The 9,324-nt window shown below is 35.2% G+C and overlaps 1 non-coding gene across 1 annotated transcript; it reads left to right on the top strand.

Moving 5' to 3' along the window:
- Positions 1–8,926: 8,926 nt before the first annotated feature.
- LOC145033124 (small nucleolar RNA R71) lies at positions 8,927–9,033 on the top strand. Its single transcript, XR_013677363.1, has one exon. It is a non-coding gene; the product is annotated as a small nucleolar RNA R71 (small nucleolar RNA).
- The last annotated feature ends 291 nt before the right edge of the window (positions 9,034–9,324 follow it).

Raw genomic sequence — 9,324 nt, 5'->3', positions numbered from 1 at the left:
TCCAACTAAAGCAGATAGAAGATCATCAATTACAGTCAGTTCCTGCATGTGTTGAAACATTATCACAAAATCTTCGCTTATCATTACTTTAAAATGATATTCTATAGTAATTTGTTTCTAGGTTTCAAAATTGACACTAGGTTAAAAGGCCAATAATTGCACAAGGAAGCATAAAAACAATTGTAGCTATACCTGAACAGAAGCATTGTAGCAACCTATCGGCTTCTCAGATTCCAATCTATACAAAACATACCACCAGACCTAGAAGGCTGACCTGGCATATAAGCACTGATTGAAATGAAATCTTTTTGTGCAACACATTCATACGCATTGATTATTGGATACCTGTTGATAAGATTAAGAGGAGAAAAGTTTTACTTGCCTCTTCACGTGCATACTGATCTGCCTAAGAGGTAGAGGAAGGGTCTGCATTATATTGATGTTGATATTCATTTTCCCAATCCCCATTTACATGCCTGGCCTCGTTATTATTTGCCAAACCAAATAAATAATATCCTGATTATAAAAAAATAAATAAAAAAAAAAGACAATTTTAATTCAAAGTAAGTAAAGTAACCTGAAACTTTGGATTGGTGTTCTGAGCTAAAGTGTGTGCTAGCATTCGAGTCTGCTCCATAGCAGCCAAAGATGGAATGTTTGCACCTGCCATTCGGTCCACAGATGTCATCTGTGTTTTCTCCTGAAATCAAGAACATAATAATTAATAGTAAGTAAACATTCAATTATTATTTTGATTATTAAAGCGAAAGAGCTCACTGACATGCTAGAATTCAGATGCCCACATGAATCCTTTCCCAATTTTCTTCAACTGATTTATAGATGGGAACCTCATGATTGTGTGGACAAAGAGTTATCACTGCAGGCATGAGGCAACAAAGTCACTATTACAATCCTGCATAATAGGTGTGAGTAGAGAATAAAAGAAAAACATGTTGTGGCCATGTTATCATAAAAGTCTGATTACCAGGATGTTATGGTTTTTCAGGTATTTTTTATTTAAAATAATTTACTTACAGAAAGAGATGAATGTGAATATGAATAAATATTAGTATTTGTGTTCTGTTTGTTAGTTTCAGTCTACAACATATGTATACCTTTTGTGCTTCACTATCAACCCAGGCAAATGTGAGTCTTTTTTCCTTCAATGCTGACATGGCAGCTTGGTGTTGGTCAATTTGATTTACATTTTCACCAGCTGATAGTATCTCTTGGACCCTACGCATGTCTTTAACATTATAATATATATAATATTGTTCTTTAAAGAAAAGAAATAAAAGACTATTGTTTTATGAATTAAGATAAGAATCTTACTTAACGCATTTTAGGGAGTCTGTGGTTTGTCTTCCAATAAGAACAGCAAAATACCAAACTGTGGTGTTATTTCCAGCATGTGAATAGCCTTTTGGATCACAACCAAGCTCCATAGATGTAACACGTCTTAATTGGGGAAGCATTACTGAAAAAATAAATAATTAAATATCATATTAGGTGTGAAAAATGACAAAAATGATTTATGCATCTTCATGTTTATTTTGTTCCATGACATCAATAAGTCTTGAATTGTTGATTGAGCAATGGTAGACTACAGGTTTGACGTCGGGGTCTCTTAGAATAACAATGATAAGAGCTTCTTCCACACCAAATCTGAAATTATTATTATATATAATTTAAATTAATCACTAATTTAAACCATTGTTAAGGAGAGAGTTTATGGAAATTACCAAAGCGTCCCTAGAGTAGTAGAAATACGAGGTAAGCTTAGTATGGTTTTTATTTTTTAATAACAATAATATGGTTATTAACTTATTATTATTATCCGCATAAAGTAAACTCACCTCACAATGCAATCTGAGGATTTACAGCCAGGTGGAAGAGCCAAAAGTGAAGGAACACCTGTATCGTATCAATAACTTGGAGAATGATTAAATCATCCAATATTTTAATAAAAAAATAACTTGGGTATTATTATTTAATTATTACCAACCATTTCGATAGAAATGGGCTCCTGTATAGTTCTTCTTAGATAAATATGTCGCAAGCTTAAGATCACTAAAAATATTATTAAACTTGAAGTTTAGAAGTTTACAACCAAAACATGAAAACAAAAAGAATTGAAGAGAAAAAAATGATGATTTATGATTCAAAGTTGCAGACATGCATGTATATCTTGATTATTTCACTACGACACTGCAAGTCAACTGATATATTGACTAAAGATAGTCCAATCTCATTAGAGCAGATTCTTGTCTCTTCCAATCAAATCTTTGAGCTACGATTCTTTAGTCCAGGTAGTTCCAGTAACCTATATCTTGGTATATGGTTCAAAAACGTCACTCCAAAAAAATTTATATGGATTGCAATCAGAAAAAATCCACTCTCGGTTTCTGACACTAATTCGACCCTAACAATTGACAACAATGGGAATCTCATCAGCATTTCCATTATATAAATTAACAAATTGTTAAGAAAACAAATGGCTCAAAAAGTTAAAAAAATCACTTTTTTAAATTACCCATATCGGTTTTGTCTCATTGGCCAATTCCCAATCCCAGTAATCTTCAGTTTTTGTTTTCTTCTTCTTCTCACCCTGGAAAACAAGCATTACTTTTTTTTTATAAATAAATCATACAAAAGCACTGTAATTTGATGATCAACACTTTTCATTCTATCTGTGTATCTGAAAGACATTATAATCCCATGAGTTTAAAATATCATAATATATGAAAAAACAAATGCATAAGTTATAATACAAAATAAGAGTATAAGACAAACTATTTTTAAATTAATCCATAAAGAAGTTGATATAGAAAGTCAGGAAAATGAGGCTTTCCCTACTAAGTCCAACTTCTTAGTTCTTACAAATTTGCCCTGATTCAATTGTTCTGTTTTTGAGAAAAAATAAGTTTATTAAATGTTATTGAGTTAATAACTGCGTTGCAATAAATTATGGTTTATATACCTATATATGAGCCGAAGAAAGCAATGACCAGCTGCACCATTTGCACCTACAGAGAAGAAAGGAACCTGAAGCTCAACATCGATGTGATCAGCTCCTAGCTCCATTGCTAAACACAGAGCATCCAATCGACTCTTTTCATCCCTATTGTATTGACCACCTTCCCATGTTGTTCTAGAAACTAACATAGAATCAGAAACCTTTTGAGGAAGATAAACTGTTAGAAGATCATTTAAGCTGAAGGCTATTCTTATGATCTATGATAGAAAAAAAAGAATTTCCTTTATCTTGAAGAAAGGTTCCAACTTGTGTTTGAATGCTACCTACTGCATAAAACAAGTGACTTTTGGAATGAACTAGCGTTTCCTGCTCAAACAGACAAACAAAATTACATCATATTAGCCCTATAAACATCATACATACACATATACTAGCTAGAGTACTTGTGTCTCTAGATTGAATGTATACTCATCTCCAAAATAGCTGACTGCAGGTGGTAATTCTGAATTTGAATCCTTACAACATGAGATGAATTAGTGATTACAATTCTTGCTTCCAACATCTACAACCTGAAAAGAAATATATATCATTATCATGACATAACTCAACAGTTGAGAGAAACATGGAATAGGCAGAAGGTCTTCTTTAGCACAATACACCCGGTGAAGCTCTTCTTTAGCACCAGCATCACTTGTCCCCATAAACTGCCACTTGCTTCTTCTTGAACGTGATTGAGCAGCTTGCTCAACTGCAACTTCCATTTGCTTAATTTGCCCATGTAATCACCACATTGCTAAATCCCCTACACAACAAACCAAACAAAACAAAAATCAACATCAAATATTAATTAGAAAAAACAAAAACAAAAAAAGTCGAAAATACCCTTTAGGTTAACAAGAGAGGTTGTCATTCCAAAAACAGATGGAGAAGAAGAGAACAGTTTGCGTACCTGATTTAGGGAATAAAAGAATCTTTAAAAAAGGAATGTAAGAGAAAGAAATCTAGGGCACATACATTAAGAAGAAGATACCAACTTTCGAACCTGATGCCTCCTCCGTTTTTTTTTTCTGCATTCTGATGCTTCCGATCGTACCTTGAACCTCTGACTTTCGATCCCAAATCCGACTTACAACCTTCGATTTCTGATCTTCAACCTGTAATTCGAGTCATAGTTCCGAATCTCATAAAATTAACCTTGCTACCTCCTATTTCTGATGAAAGAGGAGTCTCAAATCTGAGAGAAAAATGAGGAGTCGCTGGCTCAAATTAGAAACCCTAAAAGATGGATGACATAGGGAAAATCAGAAAGGTATGAACATACCATTCGATAACCAGAAAATGGACTGAGAGGAGGGGGCTGTTAGGGCTAGAAACTAGCTTCCAATCTCCTTTATCAACATCATATCGATAAAGATCGCCAAAAACATATGTCTGTGTAATATATCAACCTTTTTCAAAGTAAATTCAAGCATAATTTCAGAGAAGGTCACATGAATTCATCTATAAGACATAATGTCCAATTGTTGATATCTTCCATCCCTAAAGTCACCAGCATGGAGTCTTTTTTTCTTTGGAACCATCGTTGTTGCCTCATAACTTCGGAGATGGCGTACCTACTGTTGCCTTGATCGACGTTGACGACCGGGAATGGTACCTAACGATGGTCGAAGTGTGAGGGAAGAAGAAGGTGGCAGTCAATGTTGAGAGGGGGAAGGAAGGAGCCGATAATTAGGGCAAGAAGGAAAAAAGAAAATTGGAAGGCAGGGTTTTTAATTTTTTAGGATTTCATTTCCCCCTAATTATTAAAGGATGGAACGCGCCTTGTATTAAAATTTATAAAGCGACACTCTTAGACGACACGCGTTTTATTATAAGTGCCCTCCTTGTTTTTTTGTTATTATTTAGACACTAATTTAAAGGCACGTAGTAATGCGCGACATAAATCCTTAAATTTTTTGAAGAGATGACAATTTTTTAATGTCACTCCCTTTTGCGTAACATAAATCAATGAGTGTCGTGGTTTGCGCGTCGTAAAAGGGTATTTTTCTTGTAGTGTATATATATATATATATATATATATAAATATATATATATATATATATATATATATATATATATATATAAGTGTTGAGTTTAAGGGGTTGCACCATTGGGCCTTGGTACTTCGGTCCATTTTGTATTCACGGTTTGGGCCTGTCCAACCGTGTATAGCTCTAGGGTTTACATATATATAGTGCATGCATTATATTATTTACGCTTTTGATTATTATTTTTGAGATTAAGTGTTGTAACCCTAACACACCTCTACAGTAGCAATTCACATTGAATTCTTCTGAGGTTGAGCATATTAATCATTCGACATACATTTGATTCATCTGTGCGTTTTATTCCTAGTCATTGATTATAATCGTTTTCTTAATATCTGTTGAATATATCGATCTTATAGAATTAATTCTCATCAGTTCGTATCAGAGCAGGAGACTGTGTAATTCATATACATCTCTTCTGTTGGAAGAATCTATTTAGGGTTTCCGCTTTTATCGAATCTGTAGTAGCCATCATTTCTTCATTGATGTTATTTCTTGCTTTTGATAAAATCCTAATTCAATCTTTACAAGTCTGATTCTTGCAGATATCTATAAAATTTCATCATGTCTCACGATGATTCTTAAACCAATCCGATCAATATCTCTAACAACATTGGATCTACAACTAGGATTTTAATCCTATACACTCAAGATTATGAAGTTTTGACACATCACTTTGAAGATTATGTGGTTGGATCTAAAGATAATGGTTATCTAATCTGGGAAATGATAACATTGGGTCCATTTGTTCATTCTAGAAAAAATAGAAGAGTTAAGACTGAAAAGGAGTACAACACACTCGTAACTGATGTGGACAAAATTCCTCGAGATGAAAAGGACAAGTTATTGTGTAACGTAAAAGCCATGAGAATGATAAGGTTCGCATTGCAGTCCGATAACTTTCATCTGCTTAGCCAATGCACCATAGCAAAAGAGATCTAGGATAGACTCAAGGAGTTATATTGAACTGATGAACACAAGGAGTTATATTGAACTGATGAAGACCTAGAACACTACATCCAAACTCTATTGCTTTCAGAGTTTGGTGCATTTCAACAAAAATCAGATGAAAAACTCATTCAAGCTTTCGATCGATTCAACCATATTCTAAGAAAAATGATTAAGCATGGCATTGGAAGAGAAGTGATCGAACAGGAGGTCACATTTTTGAACGGTTTAAGACCCGAATGGATGACTGTAGTGTCAACTGTGAAGGCTCATGAGCAGTTTAAGTCATATTTCCCGACGAAGATGGTGGGTATTCTCAAATCACACGAAAGTGTTGTGTCAAAGGAAGCGAAAGTGGTGTCTGGTATGGGATCCTTGGCCCTTCTCTCTAAAGCAAAGAATGTGGCAGAGGATGAAGAAGAGTCAGAATTGTCAGTGTGTGGTCTGACAAGCGAAGAATATGAAATGATGGTTTCCAACCCGAAGCGATTTGCTCGTAAGAAGTTCCCTATCGCCAAGAACCGAAACTAATATGGAAGCTATAGCACAGAAAAGACTAAAGAGGATATAAAAAAAACATCAGAAAGAAGACGAGAAGAAGGAAAACAGGTTGGTGGGAGAATTTGGGTACGATTGCAACTTCTACCATGACAAAAACCATTTTGCCAAAGATCGCATGTTGAGAAAGATGTCAGAGAAGAAAGAGGGTGAAGATGATGAAGAATATCATATGCGCAAGCTGGAGGAGATAAAGAAGAAGAAAACCTATAACAAAGCTATGAATGTTTTGGTTGAGCAGGAGAACGTGGTCAATGATGAATTTGGTGGAGTAGAAGTCTGGTCAACAGACTCTGAATATGAAGAAGTGCGTAAACCAACGCATGGCAGGGCATTTGTGGCCAAAGAAGATAATGTTGAGTTTGAAGGGAAATGCTTGATGGTAACTGCAGGAGCGTCTCAAATGAGGGGCTACACAAGCGAAGGCAAGTGTAATGAAGTGAATCAGAAGGAAGATAAATGCTTCGCTTCCAAGCCTGTGAGTGAAAGGATCAGAGATTGTGATCAGTTGATCAAGAAGGTACAATCTATTATCGAATCACTTAAAATACCTATAACAAACTATGAAAAGGAATTAAACAAATTAAAATTTAAGTTTTCAAGTTTAAGTGGAAGCCTATTGCAAACTCGCCTCACAAATGCTAACCTAACCGATCAACTTAGCAGGGCAACATCCAAGAGTGAGGAGCGAAAAATTTGGATTGAGAAGACGGAGTTAGAGTTAGTTAGGACGAGAGATGAGCTGATCTATTTACAGCGAGACAACTTAAAGCTTTTAAAACAACAAAATATTTTTTGTTTAATAGCTAAACTTCTTTACACTAATATTACTCATTTGCACTTAAATATCAACCAAGGCACTATCATTATTACGTAGAGGGCGACCCAAGATGATTAGAACATCATGATCTTCCTTCATGTCCATAACCACAAAGTCAATTGGAAAAACAAATTTCCCAATTTTTACTAAGATGTCTTCCACAATGCCCTTAGGATTTGACACTGAATGGTTTGCCATGTAAATGGTCATTCTTGTAGCCTTTAACTTCAGAATGATGAGCTTTTGATAAAATGAAAAAGGCATTAAATTTATGCTAGCACCAGCATCAGCTAAAGCATAAGTCTTCATATTATTCCCAAATTCACACGGAAGAGTGAGGCGTCCAGGATCTCCCATCTTCTTTGGTAACTCCCCAATACAACCTTTGAACTCTACTCACTCAGAATCACGTTGGAAATTTTCTTCAAATGCTGGAAAGTATCTATCAAGTCTTGTAAGAACTTTGCATATCTGGGAATTTTAGACAACGATTCAGTAAAAGGAGTATTTATTGGAATACTATTCACTAACTTCATAAATTCAAAATGCTCTAATTCCAGTGGATAACTATTAGCTCAGGACGGAAACAGTAAAGCTAGAACTTTTGCTAAATTTTCCAGTTCAGACCCGGCCACGTCGTGAGCTTTGAAGGCTTACGCCGTGAGTTTGGTATTTCAACAGAAATTTCTTCTTCGATTTTTGACTTTTTCGGCTTTGTTTTGGACGGTTGTGGCTCCACTTTTAGTGCTTCTAAGAACTTAGAAATAGCTTCTTCTTCGGTCTCTACATCATGAATTGAAATTGAGTCTTTTTCTCAGGAATTTTTGGAGATAACTTTTCTTGTACGAGAGTACTTAGTTAACCTAATCGGACTTCAATATTATGGATCGATGCTTGGTGATTTCTTAGCAAAGCTTGTTGTTCCTTCATGATATCCTAATGTTCCCTTATCACTGCATTCGTTTCATCGTGCTTTTTTTCAGAAGCCTCCATAAAACGAGATAACACGTTCTCTAAGTCAATCATCTTTTCGGCTGGTGGTTTTTCCTTTTGATAGAATCCTCGACGAGTCTGCATATATTTTTATTATTTTTGCTTCTTGTACTCTTCATATGGTAACCACTCCTTCTTTGGTTTTCTCCAATCTTCATCATATTTAACCACACTAGAATAGCAAACTTGAGCCTTTTATTTCCATAGTCATCCAAGTGGCATTCTTTCATCAAGTGTGGACCATTACATCTTTCATATCCTACTCTTATATCATGAATTGACTGGTCCATCTGTGTTATCCTTCTGTCCATGGTGTCAAGCATAGCTAGTACAATAGCCATGTCTTCGAAATTTCCTCCCCCAACTCCTTTAGCTCCTTTATTTCTTGGATTGTGGTACTCACGAGAATGCTTTGCGAATTCTTCAACCAACTCCTTGACTTCACCCAGATTTTTCTTAGTTAGTGGTTCTTGATAATCAAGGAGTTGCCTTGTCATGAAATTCACACCATCATAAAATATTGAGACTTCTTGTTGTATGTTAAGGTCATTTTGAGGACAATTTCTTAGTAACCCTTTATAACGCTCCCATGCCTCATAAAGTGATTCAACCGGATTTTGATCAAAGTTGGCTATTGCCTTCTTGAGTTTAGCTATTTTTTTATGGTGGGCTAAATTGTTCCAAAAATTACTCTCGCATCTGTGCCCAAGTAGTAATTACACCAGGTGGAAATGTCTTCAACCAATCTCTTGTAGCTCCCTTAAAAGTAACAGGAAACATCCTTAACAACACAGTCTCTCTTGGAACATTCGGAACATTAAAATAGTCTGTAATGTCATTGACTTCATCTAAATGCTTGTAAGCATCCTCATGATCCTTTCCATAAAATGGTACATCCTTAAGTGCAGCAAGACTGGATCCTTTCAACTCGAATGTTGAAG

This window comes from Lactuca saligna, chromosome 2 (assembly GCF_052625555.1).
Source record: "Lactuca saligna cultivar CGN05327 chromosome 2, ASM5262555v1, whole genome shotgun sequence".
In the NCBI taxonomy this organism is placed as follows: domain Eukaryota; kingdom Viridiplantae; phylum Streptophyta; class Magnoliopsida; order Asterales; family Asteraceae; genus Lactuca; species Lactuca saligna.
The sequence above is the reverse complement of the archived record's forward strand: the minus strand, read 5'-3'. Positions and strand labels throughout refer to the sequence as shown.